Here is a 26,524-nt window from a genome sequence, read left to right as displayed (position 1 = left end):
AAGTTATTGTCATAAAAAGGGTTTGGGGACCAGGGGACATGGATCAATGCAAAAAATTTTTTTAAAAACGTCCGTTTTTTCAGGAGCAGAGATTTTAATAATGCTTAAAGTCAAACAATAAAAGTGTAATATCCCTTTAAATTTCGTACCTGGGGGGTGTCTATAGTATGCCTGTAAAGGGGCGCATGTTTCCCGTGTTTAGAACAGTCTGACAGCAAAATTACATTTCAAAGAAAAAAAGTCATTTAAAACTACTCGCGGCTATTAATGAATTGCCGGTCCGACAATACACTAAAAGTTCATTGATAAAAACTGCATGGGAATTCCCCACAGGGGAACCCCGAACCAAAATAAAAAAAAAATGACGTGGGGGTCCCCCTAAATTCCATACCAGGCCCTTCAGGTCTGGTATGGATATTAAGGGGAACCCCGCGCCAAAATGAAAAAACGCCACGGAGGAGATGCCGCGGAGGAGATTCTGGACGAGAACGCCGGAGGAAGAACCAGAAGAGCCAGAAGAAGAAGAAGTAGAAGATGAAGGAAGATAGAAGAAAGAAGAAGCATTTAAATAAAGGAATTGTCAAAAACTGTCTCTTGTCATTTTTAACATTTTTGACAGTTTTTTAGTGAAATGGTAGGGGTACTTTTGTACCCCCTTACCATTTCACACAGGGGGGGCTGGGATCTGGGGGTCCCCTTGTTAAAGGGGGCTTCCAGATTCCGATAAGCCCTCCGCCCACAGACCCCTACAACCACCAGCCAGGGTTGTGGGGATGAGGCCCTTGTCTTCATCAACATGGGGACAAGGTGTTTTGGGGGCTACCCCAAAGCACCCTCCCAATGTTGAGGGCTTGTGGCCTGGTATGGTTCAGGAGGGGGGGCACTCTCTCGTCCCCCCTATTTTCCTGCGGCCTGCCAGGCTGCGTGCTCGGATAAGGGTCTAGTATGGATTTTGGGGGGACCCCACACTGTTTTTTTTAAATTTTGGCGCGGGGTTCCCCTTAAAATCCATACCAGACCTGAAGGGTCTGGTGTGGAATTTAGGGGGACCCCCACGTCATTTTTTTTTTTAATTTTGGTTCGGGGTTCCCCTGTGGGGAATTCCCATGCCGTATTTATCAATGAACTTTTATGTGTATTGTCGGACCGGCAATTCATTAATAGCCGCGAGTAGTTTTAAATTACTTTTTTCCTTTAGAAATATCATTTTGCTGTCAGACTGTTCTAAACACAGGAAACATGCGCCCCTTTACAGGCATACTATAGACACCCCCCAGGTACGAAATTTAAAGGGATATTACACTTTTATTGTTTGACTTTAAGCATTATTAAAATCACTGCTCCTGAAAAAACGGCCGTTTTTAAAACTTTTTTTTGCATTGATCCATGTCCCCTGGGGCAGGACCCGGGTCCCCAAACACTTTTTATAACAATAACTTGCATATAATCCTTTAAAATTAGCACTTTTGATTTCTCCCATAGACTTTTAAAGGGTGTTCTGCGACATTCAAATTTGCCGCGAACACCCCAAATTGTTCGCTGTTCGGCGAATTTGCGAACAGCCGATGTTCGAGTCGAACATGAGTTCGACTCGAACTCGAAACTTATCCCTAAGCTCCTCCTGTCTCTGAGGCTATTAGATCAATTTTGTGTGTGAGAAGTGCAATGCTCCTGAAGGAAGAACATGAATGTCTCCACCAATCTCTACTACACCTCCCTACTCATAAGCTGCCCACCACTACACAGGCACAGTCCCCTCCTCCCCTGTATTACCAACTATTGTGTCTGTGAGCTGCTGGGGCACTACAAGTCCCAGCATGCCAGGAGATGAGGCAACAGCTACTGTGCCCATCAAACGCAGCCCCTGTGCCATCAAACGCAGCCACTGTACCCATAAATTGCCGCTACTGTGCCCATCAAATGATGCCAGCGTGCATCACCCACCCGCCCGGGACTTACCTTGTATATATGGGGCAGCGGGTCATGGCGGCAGGCAGTGAGCGGTGTCCTCCATGCTCCTAGATGTCGTCCCTTCCCGTCCTCTGTGATAGGCGTCCAATCACAGTGCCTGTCGTTTCAGCCAATCAGGTACAGGTAACAGACTCGAGCACCTGATTGGCTGAGAGGCGGTTCAGTGTTTAAGAAAGCAAATATTCATTTGCTTTGCTAATACAACGCTTAGTAAACAGCGAGAGCCCAGCATGGCGCCCGCTGTTTACCTTTTTGGACACCTATTAGAGCCTATGGCTCTAATCAGGTGCTTACAAAAAACACCCCACCACTGTAATTCAGGTGCAAGGTGCCCAAAAAGGGGCCGGACACCTGAATAGTGGGTGTTAGTGTCGACCATATATAGATTCATGCAATGCATGAATCTATCTATGGTGAGAGAGTGGTGCCAGGAGAGAGGGGGCGGCGCCTGTGTGCCCTTTGTGTACGCACCGCCACTGATACTGTATGTGTGTGTATTGTCGTGGATATTCCACTATACTCCTGCGCTAATAAGCGCCCTTCCACCATAATGGTATAATGTAGCCTTAAATTTACCCATCATTCTATTTCCCGTATATCCCCAAGTAAACAGACATCACCATAGCTTACGTTCTCAGCTCCATCAGCATGACTGCCTTTCCGAGCCATCCACTTGCTTTTATTTACACACACAAAGGAAGTCACAAGCTGGAGGGTTTGCCTCCAACAGCCAATCGCCTCCTACACAGGATGTGACCTCACAGGAAATGACCAAATAAGGATGTAACAACACAGGATGTGACCTCACAGGAAATGACCAAATAAGGATGTAACACAGGATGTGAATGTCAACACAGGAAATACAAAACCAATACAACAATGACTAGGGGAGTCTTATGGGCGTGTCTGGGCGATGGCAGTGTGTACGATCTCCAGCCCCCTGTCTCTGATCACAGGAAGCCTGAGACTATGAACACTTCTCCCGACAACAACGATTCAAAGAATCCAGTTCTTATCCTTTGTTTGTGAATGCTTATTTTGCGTTGGTCAGAGAACAATCCATACCCGGACTATACTACTGTCACTGTGGACGAGAGATTATCTGCAGGTGTATGCTCATGGGGCCACAAATATGTTGATCAGGCATACAGGGGTGACAGGAGCGCACACTCGCTAAACTGATAATGTCTTTGCAGAGTGAACACATCCTCCCAGACGATCATTCTGTGCATCGCACAGGGGCCCTTCCCTGACGGACATATCCCCACTCTGCAGACACCTCTCTACATCCCCAAGGAGCTTTCCACTACCAAACAGATCTCAACCAGCATCAGTCTGCCCCAGTAAGCTCTTTAGAGCGGGAGAACTAACACTGGGAGACACTCTGACAATACATATTAAATACATCTTCATAACATTTCCGCAACATACATACTATATGTATACTGTGTATGTGTACTGTATGTGTACTGTGTATGTATACTGTGTATGTATACTGTGTATGTGTACTGTATGTGTACTGTATGTATACTGTATGTGTACTGTTTATGTGTACTGTATGTATACTGTGTATGTGTACTGTATGTATACTGTGTATGTGTACTGTATGTATACTGTGTATGCGTACTGTATGTATACTGTGTATGTGTACTGTGTATGTGTACTGTATGTATACTGTGTATGCGTACTGTATGAATACTGTGTATGCGTACTGTATGTATACTGTATGTATACAGTGTATGTGTACTGTATGTGTACTGTATGTATACTGTGTATGCGTACTGTATGAATACTGTGTATGCGTACTGTATGTATACTGTATGTGCACTGTATGTATACTGTATGTATACTGTGTATGTGTACTGTATGTATACTGTGTATGCGTACTGTATGTATACTGTGTATGTATACTGTATGTATACTGTGTATGTGTACTGTATGTGTACTGTATGTATACTGTGTATGTGTGCTGTATGTATACTGTGTATGTATACTGTATGTGTACTGTATGTGTATTTGTATACTGTATGTGTACTGTGTATGTGTACTGTATGTATACACTGTATGTGTACTGTATGTATACTGTATGTGTACTGTATGTGTATTGTATGTATACTGTGTATGTGTACTGTATGTGTACTGTATGTGTGTATGTGTACTGTGTATGTGTACTGTATGTATACTGTGTATGTGTACTGTATGTATACTGTGTATGTGTACTGTATGTGTACCGTATGTGTGTATGTATACTGTGTATGTATTGTGTATGTGTACTGTATGTATTGTGCATGTATACTGTGTATGTGTACTGTATGTATACTGTGTATGTGTACTGTATGTGTGTATGTGTACCGTGTATGTGCACTGTATGTATACTGTGTATGTGTACTGTATGTGTGTATGTGTACTGTGTATGTGTACTGTATGTGTACTGTATGTATGTATGTATACTGTGTATGTATTGTGTATGTGTACTGTATGTATTGTGTATGTATACTGTGTATGTGTACTGTATGTGTACTGTATGTATACTGTATGTGTACTGTATGTATACTGTGTATGTGTACTATATGTATACTGTATGTATACTGTGTATGTGTACTGTATGTATACTGTATGTATACTGTGTATGCGTACTTTGTGTACTGTATGTATACTGTGTGACAGACTCACCCGGGACAGAGACTTTTGGAGAGGACTGAACACAAGCCTCTTGCCAACCGATTATGGGCCCTGGATTTTAAGGGAACAATACTCTGCAAGGTGAATTAGAAGTCCAGTCTGAACTGTACTAATCAGACTCAATCGTGTATATATGTATATAATGTATGTTGTCTCATTCTGTTGTGGACTCCTTGCTGTGGTCATTAGGGATGTGTGTCCCTGTAGAGGGAGGGGGGATTCCTCCAGCAGCCCCCTGCTGATAAGACTAATTCATGCTGTTGGGACTCATCCTGTGAGGAGATGCTGGTGTCATCAACCCCAACTACCTGTCTTGTTCTCTGCTATAATGTGTTTAATGTAAATGAGTTTAGTCTGGCTTACCACAGGTTCTAAGGGTATTCCCCACTTTGTTGTTTGTTCTAATTAACCCTGTGTTGATGTTTATGGTAATGTGTATTGGATAGTCACCTAGTCTGGGTAAATGATTTAGTAAACTAGCTCATGTTAATTAGGTTACAGTTGTATTGTTAGAGGAGGTTCCAATGGCATATAAAGTCTTGTAATTTTGATTCATAATAAAATAGTCCATGTTAGCATCTAAGCAAGTGTCGCCTTGTTTTGTGCTTGGGAGCAGTTGGAATATCTGATATCTGTATACAGACTGGGAGGAAGTGGTATACTGACGGAATCACTCAAGCGGAGTGTGGGACGTTCCGTGACATTGGTGGCAAGCAACGGGAAAGCTGCCTGCAGTCTGGGAAATCTAAACCTCCACCTGGATACAAGATCAGCATAGCAGACTTCAGTCACCCCAGCGGAGATATGGACCTGGCATCAGAGTTCCCGGGGCTGCTGCAGATCATCCTTTCAACGTACACCAGGACTGTGTCTGAGGATGAATACCTGGAGCTCAGGCAGCAGATTCGGGTGGAGCTCTGGATTGGAGCCCTCCAGCTCGCTGGTATAAAACAGGGCAAGTGCTTTCCAACCCAAGAGCAATGGGCCAGTGACCAATGGGCATTGCGGATGGCATTCCTGGGAGAGCGGCCCCAGGAGCAATGGGTGACTGAGTTGGACAGGCTGGTCGAGCAGGAGATAGAGCGGGACAATCATTATCGGGCTCTGCAGCAGCACGCAGAGGAGGGATATTTAGGGGAGACAACAAAATGCTCTCCAGAGGGATATGACTTTGGCGGCCCTGGATTGCTGTGGGAGAACCTTACAGATCTTTTTATGTTTGGCGATGAAGGGGAACCTACCCTTGAGGACCTGTGAGAATATAGAGAGGCTATGCTCGGTCTTGCAGGGGTCTCAGAGCTCAAACCTGATCTGGACCATTTGCTAAGGAAGGAACAGCATCTGGAAAGGGTATACAGGAAACTGCTAGAACAAGTTCAGCAGCATGCCAGAGAATCGGCAGTGGAAGATCCGGAGATTGCCGTCCCCAAACCTGAAGTGCTGACAACAGGGCAGAGCTCTGCTAACCTCTGCCCAGCACTGATAGCATCTTCTGGGTTCCATGGACAGGAGATGGTGAACTTCTATCCCCAGACATCAGTTATAGAGGTAGGGGATTTAATAGACTTTTCTGCTGAGGAAGAACAACCTGATGAGCCTCCAGCAGAAGAGCTGCTATCGGGGCCAAAGTTCACTGTGTTCTGCCCAGCGCCAACAGTGGCTTCGGCCTTCTTGAGAGAAGAGGTAGTCGGCCTTTCTCCCACAACACTGACAGGGACATGTGATTTTCTGCCAGCAGCATCTATGGAGTTACAACAAACTTCTCCAGCTGAAGATTTGGTAACGGAACAGAGGGTCCAAGACCTCTGTCCCACACTTTTAGCAATTCCAGAGACTGGGAATTTAATAGACGTTTCTGTAGAGGAGGAACCACCTATCAAACCCCCAGCAGAAGCGCTGGCAACTGGACAGAGGATCCAAGATGTCTACCCCACACCTGTGGCAGTTTTGTAGGCTCAGGGTGAGAAGGTGGCAATCAATTCCCAGCAGCAGATACAGGGGGAGAAAGGAGAGGAGGTGTTCTTCGTCCGTCCCCAACAGTTGGCCAGGGTGGAGGAAGCGGTCTTTCCTCCCCAGCAAAGATCCGTGCACCTGGGAGACAGTACCACAGACATGTCGTCCCAGCAGCCAGAGGAGGGAATGGAACAGGAAGCAACCGGCTCACCTCCCCAATGGCAGCTACACAATTTGGGAGTGGAGGAAGCCAGCCTCCTGCCCCAACGATTAGCTGGAGCAGAGGGTGTGAATTCCCCAGCAGAAGTGCTGGCAACAGGGCATATTGCTACCAACCTCTGCCCAGCACCGGCAACAACTGTGGAGATCCAGGGAGCCATTGGCAGTTGGCCCCTCTCTCCAGTGACAAGCTGATGTAGTGGAGCTGCTACTCCCAGCTGAATCACTGGCAACAGGGCAGAGCGCTGCTTGCCTCCACCTAGCACCTACAGTTTCTTCTCATCTTCAGGGAACTGGGACCGTGGGCCCCTCTGCCCAGCAACAGGCCTCACCTGCCTATGGTGATTCCTGCAATCCTCCCAGGCAAGTTCAGGAAAAGTCCGGGCGTACCCCGATCTACTTCATCCCTTTAACAGCTACTTCCCACTCCGCATGTCCAGAACCATCCCAGCTGGTAATGTTTGATCCATGACTTCTGGAGTTTCTTGTGGTGATTTTGCGATGACGAACCATCCAAGGTCTCTGAACCCTCAGCGTCTTCCCGTTCGTGGATTTTCACTATCCGACCCTGAGAGCATTACACCCCCAGGCGTTCAAGCCTGGACCCCGCAGGTCACATTTCTGCTGCTTCACTCCACTCCCCCCCCCCCCCCGGGAGAACCCCAGAGGGGAGGACACGAGGGCCCCCTTCCTTCTGACTTCTCTCCTCCTCTCTTCTTTTCTCTTTTTTTTAGAGCATGTGACCCCCCAGTTTATATAAGCCTGATAGCCCCTGCCCATTCAAATTAACGATTGGTTCAGGGTGACCTACACAAACTAACTGCATCCTGTGTCCAACCCACCTTCCCTCCAGAACCTCTCACTGGAAGAACAGGGCATCAATCAGACAGAACACAGGTGGTCACACCCCCCCCTTCTATTCTGTCAGTTCTCCCAACCAATTTAACCCAACCAGGATTAAACCAACAGTGCAAAACACTGGCAACTTTACCTGACACTAATCCTAACTGACTAATCTAGCACCCACCTAAGTCGGTGGGCGCTACATGTGTATATGTATACTGCATGTGTGTGTATACTGTATGTGTGTGTATACTGTATGTATACTGTATATGTGTGTGAATATTGTATGTGTGTATACTATGTGTGTGTATACTGTATATATACTGTACATGTGTGTGTATACTGTATGTGTGTATGTATACTGTGTATGTATACTGTATACTGCATGTGTATGTATACTGTATGTGTGTGTGTGTGTGTATACTGTGCATGTGTGTCTATATATCTGTATACTGTATGAACCAGGTGTGCCCACTGCTGCTCAACAGAAGTCGATCTAACAACCCCATGCCCGTGAAAAATGCACTTGTTGCCATTTGGAGCCATCTGATTGGTGCACTGCAGAGCTCGGCCTCGGATCAGGCAGCAGGTCTGGGTACACACCTGTGTGGTGATATCATGGCACACATCAAGCATGGCATTTATTCACACGCCCCACTGCCCGATCTGAGGCCAGCCACAGCAGTTCACTATTCCGCTGGCTCTACGACTCACTTGGGCAGTTCAGAGGCCCCAACATGTGGATTTTTTCTAATTAAAAGCCTTTTCCCGACAGCTGCCTGCCACACCAAGCACTAAGGTGTGTGTGAGGGGACACTGATGGAAGGCGACAATCTGGGGGCTCTGCCATAGGGTGGTACACTGGGGGGCTCTGCCATAGGCTGGTACACTGGGGGGCTCTGCCATAGGCTGGTACACTGGGGGGGCTCTGACGTAAGGTGGCACTCCATGTACTGTGATTATAGAGAGAATGTTGGGACTCTGATGTAAGGGAGGACTCTGATGTGAGCATGGCGCTCATCCCGACTGCTGTACTCGATATGTTGTTTTGTTTGTTATTTACTCCAGGCGTGATGGCCATCTGTAAGCCCGGGGGGCCCCATAATCTTCTATTGCCCTGGGGCACCATAATCTTCTATTGCCCGGGGGGCCCCATAATCTTCTATTGCCCTGGGGCACCATAATCTTCTATTGTCCGGGGGCCCCATAATCTTCTATTGCCCGGGGGCACCATAATCTTCTATTGCCCGGGGGCCCCATAATCTTCTATTGCCCGGGGGCCCCATAATCTTCTATTGCCCGGGGGCCCCACAATCTTCTATTGCCTGGGGGCCCCATAATCTTCTATTGCCTGGGGGCCCCATAATCTTCTATTGCCCGGGGGCCCCATAAACTTCTATTGCCCGGGGGCCCCATAATCTTCTATTGCCCTGGGGCCCCATAATCTTCTATTGCCCGGGGGCCCCACAATATTCTATTGCCCGGGGGCCCCATAATCTTCTATTGCCCGGGGGCCCCATAAACTTCTATTGCCCGGGGGCCCCATAAACTTCTATTGCCCGGGGGCCCCATAATCTTCTATTGCCCAGGGGCCCCATAATCTTCTATTGCCCGGGGGCCCCATAATCTTCTATTGCTCAGGGGCCCCATGAGTTGTCAGTCCGCCCCTGCTCTCATTCTGACTTTTATCCTTATTACAAATACCAGCCATATACTGTAATTATAACATGGAAATTTGCTTTTATACTGCTTATTATTGAAAGTCATTAAAAAGTAAAAAATAAAAAGGAGAAATGTGTATTTTACATAGAAATATAAATCCTGAGAATGGACGGATTTCTAAATGATTTTCTCTTTTCAGGTCTTCCCACATTTGGCCCCATTATCTCTGTAGAAGTTCATAATATTGATGGTATGTAATGTATTGTATATTCTACACATATCAGTTATAGGTGGAGAAATATCTCTGTGTAGATAAGGTCGGGGTCTCTTCATGATTGATGGGACCTCTGGAGTTCCATTTGTGCTCCTGTTCATCATCCAATAAGATTTCAGAGATCCAATGACTCCTCACCCATCCCATGTTCTCTATGGTGTCTGTCCCCGGAGAGGAGATCATTGCCCAGTGGTGGAGGAATTGATGTGCAGATAATGTTTGTATCACTATATATGAAGTGTTTGGACTCGGACAGTATTTATTGCGCTGCTCTCTGTAATAAGTGGTCAGTTTTGAACTAAGCACAGACTTTTCGAATTTCATTAAGGGAAATTATGCTTTTGTTTATAGAATATAAAACTCGTATATAATTGCCACAGACGTTACATTTTGTAATTTAATATTTGTCATGGCTCCCAGGTCCCCAACACATCTCCCATCATCCCACCCCACCTACATGGAGTCAGACCTGCCAGCCAAATCCTCCATTCTGTCCCCCAATGCCTCATATGCAGCTCCAACCACAACAGGGGGGATTTTGCTAAGAAATAGAATGACTCCAGTGAAGGGCAACAAAATTGATGAGGGGACTGGAGAACCTCAGCTATGAGAGCTGGGGGGGGGGTGGTTATGGGGGATAGATGAGCTCAGTTATGGGAGCTGAGGAGCTTAGTCATTGGGGATGGAGGACCTTCATTATGGGAATGGAGAAGCTCAGTTATGGAGGATGGAGGAGCTGAGTTATGGGGGATAGAGGAGCTCAGTTATGGGGAATGGAGGAGCTTGCATGTAGGAGATGAAGGACCTCAGTTATAGATGATGGAAGGCCACAGTTATGGGGGATGGAAGACCTCAATTATGGCAGATGAAAGACTTCAGTTGTAGGGGATGGAGGAGCTCAGTTATAGGGGATGGGGGAGCTCATTTATGGGGGATGGAGGAACTTAGTTACGGGGGATTGAGGATCTCAGTTTTGGGGGATGGAGGACTTTAAAAAAGAGAGATGAATGAGCTCAGTTATGGGGAATGGATGAGCTCAGTTATGGCGGATGGAGGAGCTCAGTTATGGGGAATGGAGGACATCAGATATGGGAGATGAAGGACCTCAGTTATGATGGATGGAGGACTTCAGTTATGGGGGATGGAGGACCTCAGTTATGGTGGATGGAGGAGCTCAGTTATGGTGGATGGAGGAGCTCAGTTATGGTGGATGGAGGAGCTCAGTTATGGGGGATGGAGGAGCTCAGTTATGGCAGATAAGGGACTTCAGTTATGGGAGATGGGGGAGCTCAGTTAAGGCAGATAAAGGAGCTCCATTATGGGGGATGGAGGAGCTCAGTTATGGGGGATTGAGGACATCAGATATGGGAGATAAAAGGATCTCAGTTATGGTGGATGGAGGACTTCAGTTATGGTGGATGGACGAGTTCAGTTATGTAGGGTGAGAACCTCAGTTATGGCAGATAGGGGACTTCAGTTATGGCAGATGGAGGAGCTCAGTTAAGGCAGATAAAGGAGCTCCATTATGGGGAATCGGGGAGCTCAGTTATGGGGGATTGAGGACCTCAGATATGGGGGATGAAGGACCTGTCAGGAGCCATGAATCAGACTGAGATTGAAAATGCAGTAAAAATCATGCCTTTAATGTAATGGTAAAAATGGTACAGATCAGTAAACATAGTCAATACATAAGCCAGGGCATCGGAAGCCAAAATGGGTAATCAGACGAGCCAGTAATCAGGAAACCAGAAATCAGTGTAGAAGAAAAGGATCAGGAACCAGAAGGGACGTCGGCCGAGCAAAGTCTTTCTTTCTTTTTTTTTTTTCTTCTTTGGTTCCTTCAGGCTATTAATTAGGGGGAGGGGGTAATTGCTAACAGGTGCCTGCAGTCTATATAACTGTGTGTAGGACTCATCCTGAGCCTGCTCATTGTGAAGCTGTAGGAACTTAAACCAAGTGGAACTTTTCTAAGTGGTGAGTTAAAAACCAGAGGGAGAGTGAACAAGTCTTACTTGTTGTTTGCTGGGAAGCTTTTTTGGGGCTTTTCCTTTTAGCTTTGCAATCACCTTTTTTCTGTCACTTTTTAAATAGCTTTTTTTTTTTTTTTTTCTTCTTTGGTTCCTTCAGACTATTAATTAGGGGGAGGGGGTAATTGCTAACAGGTGCCTGCAGTCTATATAACTGTGTGTAGGACTCATCCTGAGCCTGCTCATTGTGAAGCTGTAGGAACTTAAACCAAGTGGAACTTTTCTAAGTGGTGAGTTAAAAACCAGAGTTTAAAACAGGAGATTATAACAGGGGTCATAGTACCTGTGTAGTGTGAGTACCTGAGTGTTGTCTGAGTAGTGTGTGTGGATCATTAGTACTTGTGTATTGTGTACTGTATACTTGAGTATTGCAAGTGCACGTAGGTCTGCGACTGTTCTGCGAGTGCACGTAGGTCTGTGAGTACCTGTGTATTGTCTTGTTGTGTACCTGTGTATTGTCTTGTTGTGTATCTGTGTATTGTCTTGAGTATTAGTGCCAGGAAGCTAGCTGTTAGGTAATTTGGACAGGGTAAAATCCCCAATCCTCACTAAATTTAATAGGTACGATGCCCGGCGGGTGTGGAGAGGCGACTCTTTGTACATTTTGCCGCATGTATGCGTTCCTTGATCATCCAATCGAGGGCGAATACTGCTGTGCAAAATGTAAGCACATTGTTTCCCTGGAAGCCCAGGTTCTGAATCTGGGGAAGCAACTGTCAGCACTGAGAAGTCCCTCCATACTAAAGGTGAGCCAGGAACGTACACGGCAGGTGCCGGCAGGGGCCAGCACAGAGGGGGGTGGAGACAAAGAGGTGCAGGCACTAGCAAAGAGTAGATGGGTGACAGTCAGGAGGGGTAGAGGGGGAAGTGCCAGGGAGGCCGATCCAGGACTGGAGCATCCCAATAAGTACGCTCCATTGAGTGACATTGGTGAAACCAGTCAGGGACCAGCACTGCTGGACCTGAGGGACTCTCCTAGCTGCCGGGGGAAGAACTCCTCCAGTGAGAGTGGGGGGGCAGCAAAGGGAAAGGAAAGACAGATTCTGGTGGTAGGGGACTCAATTCTTAGAAGGACAGAGAGGGCAATCTGTAACCAAGACCTGAAGCGCCGAACAGTATGTTGTCTACGGGGTGCTCGGGTTCGGCACATCACGGATCTTGTGGACAGATTACTGGGAAGGGCTGGGGAAGACCCGGCTGTCATGGTGCACGTTGGCACCAATGACAAAGTCAGAGGCAGATGGAGTGTCCTAAAGAATGATTTTAGGGACTTAGGAGCTAAATTGAGGAAAAGGACCTCCAAGGTAGTGTTCTCAGGAATATTACCGGTACATCGAGCCACACCAAAAAGGAAGAGGGAGATTAGGGTAGTAAACAAGTGGCTGAAGAGCTGGTGTAGTAAGGAGGGGTTTGGGTTCCTGGAGGACTGGGCCGACTTCTCAGTCGGTAACCGGTACTATAGAAGGTACGGACTGCACCTAAATGAGGAGGGTGCAGATCTGCTGGGAATGAAGATGGCCAAAAAGTTAGAGGGGTTTTTAAACTAGGCGATGGGGGGGAGGGTCCAGAGGCAGAGATAGCCAGCGCGGAAGATATTCCAGAGGGTAGTATTGGGGGCATTAGTGGCAGGTTAACCAAAGCACAAAAACACAAGGTGAGTATAGTAGCAAGTTCTAGTTGCAATCTCGAAACACCCAATACGAGGACAATATGCGACCGGTCTAAACTATGTGGCATGTTCACCAATGCCAGGAGCATGGCGGACAAGATGGGTGAACTAGGGATACTGTTGTACGAGGAGGATTTGGATTTTGTGGGAATTTCAGAGACCTGGTTCAACAGCTCTCATGATTGGCTGGCAAACATTCAAGGGTATACCCTTTACCGCAAGGATAGGGAGGGTAAAAAAAGGGGGAGGGGTATGCCTATATATCAAGAATAATGTACAAGTGAATGTGAGAGATGACATCACTGAGGGGGCTAGAGAGGAGGTGGAATCCTTATGGGTAGAGCTCCAAAGGGATGAAGCTAAGGGGAAAATAATACTGGGAGTATGCTATATGCCCCCTAACCTGAAGGAGGAAGTGGAGACGGATCTCCTATCACAAATTGGATTAGCAGCAAGGATGGGAAGTGTTATCATAATGGGGGATTTTAATTATCCAGACATAGACTGGGTGGAGGGAACCGCGCATTCATTTAAGGCTCGCCAATTCCTTAATGTCTTGCAGGACAATTTTATGGGTCAGATGGTAGACGCACCAACTAGAAATAAAACATTACTGGATCTACTGATTACCAACAATACAAACCTGATCACGGATGTGGAAATACGGGGCAATTTAGGTAACGGCGATCACAGGTCAATTAGTTTCAGTATAAATCACACAAATAGGAAACATAAAGGGAATACAAAGACACTGAATTTCAAAAGAGCCAACTTCCCTATACTACAAACCTTGCTAAAAGGCATAAACTGGGATAAAATATTAGGAACAAAGAATACGGAGGAGAGATGGGTTTGCTTTAAGAGCATATTAAATAAGGGCAATAGCCAATGTATCCCATTGGGTAATAAATTTAAAAGAGCGAACAAAAGTCCTGGATGGCTTAACTCCAATGTAAAAATGCATATAAAAGCAAAGCAGAAGGCCTTCAAAAAATACAAGGTTGAGGGATCATCCTCAGCATTCAGACTTTATAAAGAATGCAACAGGAAATGTAAGGGTGCAATTAGGATGGCTAAGATAGAACATGAAAGACACATAGCGGAGGAGAGAAAAAAAAATCCCAAGAAATTCTTTAAGTATGTAAACAGTAAAAAAGGGAGGACAGACCATATTGGCCCCATAAAGAATGAGGAAGGACATCTGGTTACAAAGGATGGGGAGATGGCAAAGGTATTGAATTTATTCTTCTCCTCAGTCTTCACGAGTGAATCAGGAGGCTTCAGTAACCAAAACTGCAGTGTTTATCCTCATGACACAACACAGGAAGCACCTCCATGGTTAACAGAGGACAGAATTAAAATTAGACTTGAGAAACTTAACATTAATAAATCACCGGGACCAGATGGCTTGCATCCAAGGGTACTTAGGGAACTAAGTCAAGTGATTGCCAGACCGTTGTTCCTAATTTTTACAGATAGTCTACTGACTGGAATGGTACCAGCTGATTGGAGAAAATCCAATGTAGCACCAATATTTAAAAAGGGCCCAAAATACATCCCTGGGAATTACAGACCAGTTAGCCTAACATCAATAGTATGTAAACTCTTGGAGGGGATGATAAGGGACTATATACAAGATTTTAGTAATAAGAATGATATCATTAGCAGTAATCAGCATGGATTCATGAAGAATCGTTCTTGCCAAACCAATCTATTAACCTTCTATGAGGAGGTGAGTTGCCATCTAGATAAAGGAAGGCCCGTAGACGTGGTGTATCTGGATTTTGCAAAAGCATTTGACACAATTCCCCATAAACATTTACTGTACAAGATAAGGTCCATTAGCATGGACCATAGGGTGAGTACATGGATTGAAAACTGGCTACAAGGGCGTGTTCAGAGGGTGGTGATAAATGGGGAGTACTCAGAATGGTCAGGGGTGGGTAGTGGGGTTCCCCAGGGTTCTGTGCTGGGACCAATCCTATTTAATTTGTTCATAAATGATCTGGAGGATGGGATAAACAGTTCAATCTCGGTATTTGCAGACGATACTAAGCTAAGCAGGGCAATAACTTCTCCGCAGGATGTGGAAATCTTGCAAAAAGACCTGAACAAATTAATGGGGTGGGCGACTACATGGCAAATGAGGTTCAATGTAGAAAAATGTAAAATAATGCATTTGGGTGGCAAAAATATGAATGCAATCTATACACTGGGGGGAGAACCCCTGGGGGAATCTAGGATGGAAAAGGACCTGGGGGTCCTAGTAGATGATCGGCTCAGCAATGGCATGCAATGCCAAGCTGCTGCTAACAAAGCAAACAGAATATTGGCATTAAAAGGGGGATCAACTCCAGAGATAAAACGATAATTCTCCCGCTCTACAAGACTCTGGTCCGGACGCACCTGGAGTATGCGGTCCAGTTCTGGGCACCAGTCCTCAGGAAGCATGTACTGGAAATGGAGCGAGTACAAAGAAGGGCAACAAAGCTAATAAAGGGTCTGGAGGATCTTCGTTATGAGGAAAGGTTGCAAGCACTGAACTTATTCTCTCTGGAGAAGAGACGCTTGAGAGGGGATATGATTTCAATATACAAATACCGGACTGGTGACCCCACAATAGGGTTAAAACTTTTTCGCAGAAGAGAGTTTAACAAGACTCGTGGCCACTCATTAAAATTAGAAGAAAAGAGGTTTAACCTTTAACTACGTAGAGGGTTCTTTACTGTAAGAGCGGCAAGGATGTGGAATTCCCTTCCACAGGCGGTGGTCTCAGCGGGGAGCATTGATAGCTTCAAGAAACTATTAGATAATCACCTGAATGACCACAACATACAGGGATATGTAATGTAATACTGACACATAATCACACACATAGGTTGGACTTGATGGACTTTTTTCAACCTCACCTACTATGTAACTATGTAACAGGAAGACAGCAGAGACACTCCAGATATGTTGACCAGGTGAAGGCACAAAAGGAATGAATAAGGCAGTTTAAATAGCCAAAAGGGGCTGGCTGTAGGCGGGACTAATGAGCAGGTCCCTGACCCCTGACAGTACCCCCCTCCTCAATAACCCCTTTCCCTTGGAGGGGCACCAGGTTTGAGGGGAAAACCTCTATGGAAAGCACGGAGGACAGGAGCATGTTCATCCAAGGATGAGACCCAAGAGCGTCCCTCCAGACCCTAAACTATCCAATGAACAAGGTACTGTATGCTCCCACGAAACCTACGGGAGTCAATGATAGATTGTATCTCATAATCCTCATGGTTCTCAACCTGATCCAGGCAAGGACTTGGTACAGAGGTGGTGAAGCGGTTGCACACCAAAGGTTTTAATAAGGAAACATGGAATACATTAGAAATACGCAGGGATTAGCAGATGATCCCCTGAGAAAGTGAATTGGCAACATAGTCCTCCTTGGCTTTATCCTCAGAGACAGACAAAGGGTAGACCCAGCCACGAGGAGGCATGACACCAGGTTGAAGGTCAATTGCGCAGTCATACCAAGGATAACCAATGACCACTGGGTAATGAGGTGAGAAAATGACTTGAAATTGGATTATCTCATGTTGAAGAGCCCCTATGGCCATGGTCAATGGAGCAGTCTCATGAATTACATTGACAGGCTGTAAAGGTCTCTCATCAATGGCCTCAATGGCAAGTGGAGTGGCACAAAGCTGCAGCGGAATCAAGTGCTTAGACACAAAGGCACTATCTATGAGTCTGTGTTTTTCAATGAAGGACTCAGACCAAGAAAGGGTAACCAGAACTAGAGGCTTATCCTTTAGGATTACTGGGGACGCAGCCATGCCACCTAAGGTCTATCCCCTACAGGACCTTAAGGTGAGGGCGTTTTTTGGACGGGTAGGACAAGACCTCAAAAAGTGACCTGCCTGGACACAATAAAGGCACAATCTCTCCCTCCTCCTAAAGGCCCTCTCCTCCTCAGAGAGATGTGTGAAGCCCAACTGCATGGGTTCTACTTCACTGGTGGTCTCGGTACCAGGAGGCATGGGAGGTGAGGGGGACAAGGGTGGGGATGCCAAGCTTGGAGCCAAATGTGCAGGAGGCTTCCGCAAGCGCTCCTTAAAGGAAGGTCTTTCTAGGAGACTGGAGTCAATGAGAATGGCAAACATGATGAATTTCTCCAGATTTGTAGGTATATCTCGGGCTGCTATTTCATCCTTAATGTTATCCGAGAGACTATGAGAAAAAGCAGCCACGAGGGCCTCATCGTTCCAAGCAACCTCTGCTGCCAGGGTACAGAATTCAATGGCGTTACTCTGCAACAGTTCTCATACCCTGTTTGATGGAAATGAGACTTTTTACAGCAGAAGCGGAGCATGTGGAAACATCAAATGACCCTTTTAAAGGACGCCACAAACTCAAGGTAACTCAGGACAATAGGTTTTTGCATCTCCCAAAGAGGGTTTGCCCAGGCCAAGTCTCTATCAGAAAGCAAAGAAATAATGAAGCTTGCTTTGCTTCTGTCCATGGGGGACGCCTGGGGGCAGCATCATAAAGTATATCCTAACCTGGTTCAGAAACCCTCTGTATTGGACTGGATCGCCCCCAAATTGCTAGGAAAGCGGAGCGGAACCAGACATGCCTCTTATAGAGGTAATACTCGAGGCGGGTGCCTGCACAGAGACTGGAGCAGCAGCAGGGACGGCCTGCAGCATAGGTTGTACCAGAACAGCCACAGTGGGAGGATCCAGGTGAGCCGTGCGAATCAGGAGCGTCTGTAACGCCATGGCAAACTGATCCATGCGCTGATCCTACTTGTTCAACCTGGAAAAAATATTACTATTAGATTGATTGCCTGCATCTTCTGAATTCATGGCCTTCACATACTGTCAGGAACCATGAATCAAACTGAATCAGAAAATGCAGTAAAAATCACACCTTTAAATAATGTAGGAGCAGAGCCAGCTTAACAGACGGCATTATACCAGAGAGCATGAGTTATGAAGAACTAACGCAAAATTATCATTCTACAATGTCTTGAAAAAGTAGTCATACCCCTTGAAATTTTCCACATTTTGTCATTTTACAACCAAAAACGTAAATGTATTTTATTGGGTTTTTAATGTGATAGACCAACACAAAGGGACACATAATTGTGAAGTGAAAGGAAAATGATAAATAATACAAATAAATATGTGAAAAGTGTGGGGGAGGGGCATTTGTATGGCGCCCCCCGGAGTCAATACTTTGTAGAACCCCCTTTCTCTGCAATTACAGCTGCAAATCTTTTTGGGGATGTCTCTACCAGCTTTGCACATCTAGAGAGGGACATTTTTGCCCATTCTTCTTTGTGAACAGCAATTTTCAAGTCTTGCCACAGATTTTCAATGGGATTTAGGTCTGGACTGTGACTGGGCCATTTTAACACATGAATATGCTTTGATCTAAACCATTCCATTGTAGCTCTGGCTGTATGTTTCGGGTCATTGTCCTGCTGGAAGGTGAACCTCCCCCCAGTCTCTAGTCTTTTGCAGACTCTAACAGGTTTTCTTCTATGATTGTCCTGGATTTGGCTCCATTCATCTTCCCATCAACTCTGACCAGCTTCCCTGTTCCTGCTGAAGAAAAGTATCCCCACCACATGATGCTGCCACCACCATGTTTCACGGTGGGGATGGTGTGTTCAGGGTGATGTGCAGTGTTAGTTTTCCCCCACACATAGCGTTTTGCTTTTAGGCCAAAAAAGTTGAATTTTGGTCTCCTCTGACCAGAGGACCTTCTTCCACATGTTTGCTGTGTCCTCCACATGGCTTCTCACAAACTACAAACAGGACTTCTTATGACTTTCTTTCACCAATGTCTTTCTTCTTGTCACTCTTCCATAAAGGGCAGATTTGTGGAGAACACGACTAATAGTTGTCCTGTGGACAGATTCTCCCACCTGAACTGTGGATCTCTGCAGCTCCTCCAGAGTTACCATGGACCTCTTGGCTCTTCTCTAATGAATGCTCTCCTTGCCCGGCCGGTCAGTTTAGGTGGACGGCCATGTCTTGGTAGGTTTGCAGTTGTGCCATACTCTTTCCATTTTCCAATGATGGATTGAACAGAGCTCTGTGAGATGTTCAAAGCTTGGGAGATTTTTTCATAACCTAATCCTGCTTTATACTTCCCCACAACTTTATCCCTGACCTGTCTGGTGTGTTCCTTTGCCTTGATGATGATGTTTGTTGACTAAGGTTCTCTAACAAACCTCTGAGGGCTTCACAGTATTTATACTGAGATTACATTACACACAGGTGGACTCTGTGACAGACATAGCTGGGAGAGAGACTTTTGGAGGGGACTGAATGCTAGCCTCTTGCCGATCGATCGTGGGCCCTGGCATTGGGGGGAACGGTGCTCTTTGTGAGCTGTATGCCTGGGGACCCTTGAGGTAGTATTACTGTGGATTCGGGTCCTCCAGGACACACAGAATCTGGGGATTCTGGATTTGCCATATTAGAAATAGTGGCTGATTCATAATGCTGGGGCAAATACTGTTAGGAGATGCTGATGTCAATTCCAGCCACATGTCTGTCTGTTGTCTGCTAGAATGTGTATTGTAAATAAGTCTCTAGTATGGGATCTAAGAGTCATTAGATCCCCATTGTTGTTTGTGTTAATTAACTCTGCTATTGTGATAATGTTGATTGGGGGTTCTGAGCTACAAGACAGCCAGTCTGGCCTAACGGTCATGTCTGAGTCATCTAGGCTGTCTAAAGTGATTAGTTAATTAGCTCATGTTAATTAGGTTAATTAGGTTACAGCTGTATTGTTAGAGTAATATGAGCAGTCTGCACCTCCTCTTTTATTGTATAAAAGAGACTGTATTCCTGTCAATAAAGAGAGATTCCTGGTTGAACTCACATACAGCCTGCCTGGTGTTTGTTCTGAGCTATCACAACTGGGTTAGAACGGCACATTGCTGTAGTTCTAATCCCGGAGCATTGGATGACCGAGCAATCAGATGTTGCGATCTGCAATCTGATGCTATAGCTGCAGAGGAGTGTCGGGAGAGTGGAACCGAGTGAGAAAGGGGCTCATTACATTGGTTGGCAGCTGTGGGATTTGCTCTCCAGTTACTGGGACACTCCAAACCAGCCTGCAGGAGAGCCACGCTGAAAGACTTACTTCAGAGCCGTGGAGGGAATGGTGGGATTGTGCTTCCTTGCCGTGAACACATCCAAACCATCACCTGGATCCAAGGTCCAGATAGCAGGAGAGGAGAGGTACAGACACCAGCTACCATGGATGAGGAATTGAGAAGGAGGTTGAGAGAGATGCAGATACAGCACAGAGGACCAGTATCAGAGCAGGTCCTGCTAGGATGGTTTGATTCTATCCGCTGCAAACTCTGGAAGGAAGCACTAGCCTGTGAGCAGCGACACCAGGGAAAAGTTCTCCCCTCCATCCATGTGAGGTACTGGTCACAGTATGAAGTGCCAGTGCTGTTATTGGGGGAACAGCCGAACCAGGAGTGGACAGCCGAGTTAAGCAAGCTGATCCGGGCAGAAATGCGGTTGGATGAGAGCTACAGAGCCCTCCAGTGGTATGTAGCGAAAGTGTGCTCGTGGACAGCGGATGACAGCCCCACGGAAGGCTTTGATTATGATGGCCTGGGATTGTTGTACTGGAGGCTGTCCAGGGACCCTGATTTTGGGAGTGATCGGGAGTGGCATTTGGAAGAAATAATGGAGCACAGAGAGCGAAGACTGAATGTCTCGGAAGTGCACTGGGCACAGGAAGATTTGGAGTTTCTGGCCGTTCAGGAATGGGAGCTTGAGATGGCCTACAGACAGCTGCTAGACTCTGCTCAGCAGCAGGGTGGGGCTCCCTTTGCTTGGGACTATCAGGAAATACCAGGTGACAACTCTGAAATCCTGGCTGAAGAGTTGACAATGTGGCAGAGTAACAGTGTGCTTTGCCAACCTGGCCCCACAGCTATGGAGGCAGAGGTCTTATGGCGGATGCAGCAAGTGCTGACTGACCTTGATGAACCTGTTTCTGCAGTGGATGATCTTGGATGGAGGAATGTGCCTGTCCAGCAGCATGCCAGAGAATCAGCAGTGGAAAATCTGAAGATTGCCGTCCCCAAACCTGAAGTGCTGACAACAGGGCAGAGCTCTGCTAACCTCTGCCCAGCACTGATAGCATCTTCTGGGTTCCAGGGACAGGAGATGGTGAACCTTTATCCCCAGACACCAGTTGCAGAGACAGGGGATTTGATAGATTTTTCTTCTGAGGAAGAACAACCTGGTGAGCCTCCAGCAGAAGAAGAGCTGTTATTAGGGCCAAACTTCACTGTGCTCTGCCCAGCACCAACAGAAGTATCTGTGAAGTTACAAGGAACTTCCCCAGCTGAAGAGCTGGCAACCGGACAGAGGGTCCAAGATCTCTGCCCTACACCTGCGGCGGTTCCGGAGGCTCAGGGTGAGAAGGAGGTGGTCACTTCCCAGCAGCAGATCAGGATACAGGGGGAGAAGAGAGAGGAGGTGTTTGTCATCCCTCCCCAACAGTTGGCCAAGGTGGAGGAAGTGGTCTTTCCTCCCCAGCAAAGATCCGTGCACCTGGGAGACAGTACCACAGACATATCGTCCCAACATCCAGATGAGGGAATGGAAAAGGAAGCAGCTAGCTCACCTTCCCAATGGCAGCTACACAGTTTGGGAGTGGAGGAAGCCAGCCTCCTGCCCCAACAGTTAGCCAGAGCAGATGGTGTGGGGTTTCCAGCAGAAGGACTGGCAACAGGGCTGAGTACTGCTGGACTCTGCCCTTAACTAACAGAGGATGGATTTCCTGTGAAGGTGGATGGGGCTTCAGTCCCCACCTGTATACCCTAGGGATCCGGACTGGCCCTTCTCCCTGGAGTCCTTTCTGCCGCTGGAGAGAAGACAGAGTGTCTGGGGTCTCCTCCTGTGTTAGTCTCCTGCCGAAAGGGGAAAAATGTGACAGACCTAGTCGGGAGAGAGACTTTTGGAGGGGACTGAATGCTAGCCTCTTGCCGATCGATCGTGGGCCCTGGCATTGGGGGGAACAGTGCTCTTTGTGAGCTGTATGCTTGGGGACCCTTGAGGTAGTATTACTGTGGATTTGGGTCCTGGTCCCCCAGGACACACAGACTCTGGGGACCCTGTATTTGCCATATTAGAAATAATGGCTGATTCATAATGCTGGGACAAATACTGTTAGGAGATGCTGATGTAAATTCCAGCCACATGTCTGTCTGTTGCCTGCTAGAATGTGTATTGTAAATAAGTCTCTAGTATGGGATCTAAGAGTCATTAGATCCTCATTGTTGTTTGTGTCAATTAACTCTGCTATTGTGATAATGTTGATTGGGGGTTCTGAGCTACAAGACGGCCAGTCTGGCCTAACGGTCATGTCTGAGTCATCTAGGCTGTCTAAAGGGATTAGTTAATTAGCTCATGTTAATTAGGTTAGTTAGGTTACAGCTGTATTGTTAGAGTAATATGAGCAGGAGGTCTGCACTTCCACTTTTATTGTATAAAAGAGACTGTATTCCTGTCAATAAAGGATATTCCTGGTTGAACTTACATACAGCCTGCCTGGTGTTTGTTCTGAGCTATCACAACTGGGTTAGAACGGCACATAGCTGTAGTTCTAATCCCGGAGCATCGGATGACCGAGCAATCAGATGTTGCGATCTGCAATCTGATTCTATAGCTGCAGAGGAGTGTCGGGAGAGTGGAAACGAGCGAGCAGGGGCTCGTTACAGACTCTATTTACTAATTAGTTGACTTCTAAAGACAATTGGTTCCACTGGATTTTAGTTAGGGGTATCGGAGGAAAGGGGGCCGAATACAAATGCCCCTCCCCACACGTTTCACATATTTATTTGTATCAGTTAACATTTTCCTTCCACTTGACAATTATGTGACACTTTGTGTTGGTCTATCACATAAAATCCCAATAAAATACATTTACGTTTTTGGTTGTAACATGACAAAATGTGGGAAATTTCAAGGGGTATGAATACTTTTTCAAGGCACTGTAATTGATGGTCATCTTATGGGCTAAATAAACTCAAAGGACCCCTAAAAAATGTATGGAATTTTATGAATTTATAAGGTGTCTAAAATATTCAGTTATCCACCAATGAAATAAGGGCAGCGGGTACTTAGGTCTCCAAGAAAATGATGGCAACTGGATTTCCTGATGACGCCTCTATAGACGAAATGCATAGAGATTGGGTTGCTGTCTAATATTGTGGATAACCACTGATGTGATATCCAGCTACTGCTCGCTGGGACCATCGCCAAACGGCGGGGGGGTAAACGAGTTTGGTGAGCCAGGTTCAGATTCCCAGGGGCATTTGTGCAGGCTGATTAAGCTGGTGCCGGTCAGGACACATCATTTCTTTTTATTTATTTTTTTATAATAAGCTTTATTGGATTTTTGGAGGATAACAAATCTGACAAAGTGTTCAGGAAAGTAAATGAACAGGAGCGAGTATACTCATTATTCTGAGATAGTACATAACATCAGCAAATAAACCTTAGCGTGATTGGAAAAACCATATATAGTAGCTTTAGATAATACCATAGGAAGGGATTGGCGATGAGATAAAAGTTGGAACGTTTCCCTTTGTCTGCACAGAAGTCAATAAAACTGGGCAGCAGGAAGGGGGTTGTTGGGGCAAGGAAGGGGGGAGGGGGGAAAAGTACACACTAACCGCCAGGCATCTGGGGGCCATGGATGGTGCAAAGCATTTCCCGGTTAGGGTGTGTGTTGGGGTGAGGAGGAAGGGTGTGGCTAGGGAAATGGGAGGGTTCATGTATATAGTTGGGGTAAAATCAAGGAGAACTAATGGAGAAGTGGATGATTGGTACAGCAAGAAAAAGATGTGTCCGGAGAGGAAGACACCCCTCCCCCTCCACTAACTGAGGGTGCTGGTAGACCATACATCAAAAACCAAGTAGCATATTAAAACATACCATAGAGAGACAACAGCTAATTCTAGGGTATTTGAGCAGACATCAAGGTCAGTGCTTGGTAGGGACGGGGTGGGTACAAGCACCCACTGCTTCCTTAGCAACCATTGACAACCAGAAGCTGTCACATTAGTCCACATTGAATCTTTGAATGAACGTCCAAACCCTGAGCTCATCCCTTGTCCCATTGTGGTAAGCTCTATGGTCAGTGAGGACTATGGTGAGTCCACAAGGTAAACTGACCACCCCACAGGTATGTTCTCCATTTTGGTGTTGACCAATCACGCGCTAGAGCTTCTTTTTCTGCCCTGGAATACTATTATTCTGCTCCAGAAGGAGGATGCAGCAGTTTTCTTCACCTGATCTGCAGGGCACGGTGTAAGGATGGCACCATGGCCAGAATGTGAAGGCTCCATAGCAACAATAGAGGGTAGAGAGGATCAGACAGTCCGCCAATATCTGTTTATCCACCATCCCCATAGAGTTCTCACTGTACAATAGACCAGGAACTTCCTTCCAAGGGGCCACGTGCTGCCATTTGGTACTCACTGTGTGGCCCTCAGGGCCCCAGAATATCAAATTCCAGGTTTGTCTTACACAGTTGCTTACTAAGGCCAGTGAATGTCGGGATTCTACTAAATTAGATGTATACGATTTGGTTTATTAAACCTTTACTATTGATGAGTAAAGAGGTGTAATAGCAGAGATCTTAGCAGTCCCATATAATGTGTCTCTAGTCTAGGACTGGCTCCTGAATATTATGTGTGGCCCTTTGGTGATGTCAGGGGTCCCCTAGTTTAAGAATGTTGACCACCACTGATATAGATGGTCCTCAGATTATACAACAAATCAGATGTATGAACACCATAAGGGCTCATTGACATAAATCATATCTTCTATCATGTGACCACAGTGAGCTGAGATCTGATTGGTTGCTGGGGCTCAGGTCACATGGTACATCCTCATTACTCTGTATAAAGTAACTTTTATATCAATGGAAGATCAAACCTAACTCTGTGTCTTCTCTTCTCTTATTTTCAGTGGCCATTGTCTATGACGGTAAGGAGCTTCATTAAATGTCTTTTTATGTTTCCATCATTTTGTAACAAAAAATGTCACTTAAAGTCTGTTTGGATTTCAAGGGAGTGCCCCACGCAAAAAAAAAAAACAAAAAAAAAATCACAAAGTCCCCCAGGAAATTCCACTCTAGACCCTTAATCTAAAGCAAGAAAAAAAAATGTTACGTACTAATAAACACAAAGACAACGTTTTTGACAAGTCATTTTTTTTTAATTAAAGTTCCACAATGTTGGAGCACATCCATCATGTCATTCAGCACTGTTTATCCTCCTCAATCATAATGCCCATCACCCACTGAAAGAAAAAAAAATAGTCACCCAAAATAGTCAGACACGTCTAGATCGTTCTCATGTCTTCCACCAAATGACGGGGTGAGTAGAAATACACACTGATATAGATGGTCCTCAGATTATACAACAAATCAGAGCTATAAACATCATAAGGACCTCATTTACAAAAATCATATCTTCTATCATGTGACCACAGTGAGCTGAGATCTGATTGGTTGCTGGGGCTCAGGTCACATGGTACATCCTCATTACTCTGTATAAAGTAACTTTTATATCAATGGAAGATCAAATCTAACTCTGTGTCTTCTCTTCTCTTATTATCAGGGCCCATGTACTATCCAGGTGAGGAGATTAATTATTAGAAGTCTTTTTATTTTCCATCATTCTGTAACAAAATTGTAAATGAAAGTCTGATTGGATTTTAAGGGAGTGCCCCATACAAAAGCAAAAAAAACAAACAAAATGAATCATGACATTCACCAGGAAATCCATCCCAGACCTTTAATCTGAGCAAAAAAAATGTAAATTATGTAAAAAGAAAGACAAAGTTGTTGACAAGTCCAATAATTAAAAAAAGTCCCACAATGTACATCCCCATCCATGGTGGCATCTATCATTGTTTATCCACCTCAATCGTGATGCCCATCACCCACTGAAAGACAAAGTCACCCACCAAGACGTGTCTCGATCATTCTCATGTCTTCCACCAAATGACCGGGTGATTGGAAATACATCAAGAATATAAAAGCACGAGATCCCTCCAACATTCCACACCAAACCCTTATCTGAGCATGCAGCCTGGCTGGCCAGAGAAGGTGGGGGAGGAGCGGATAGATACCTGCAATTTGCTTCGTTCTGAGTATAAATTCGGACAAATTTTTGGTTATTCG

Source organism: Aquarana catesbeiana, linkage group LG01 (genome assembly GCF_042186555.1).
Source record: "Aquarana catesbeiana isolate 2022-GZ linkage group LG01, ASM4218655v1, whole genome shotgun sequence".
NCBI lineage: Eukaryota > Metazoa > Chordata > Amphibia > Anura > Ranidae > Aquarana > Aquarana catesbeiana.
The sequence above is the reverse complement of the archived record's forward strand: the minus strand, read 5'-3'. Positions refer to the sequence as shown.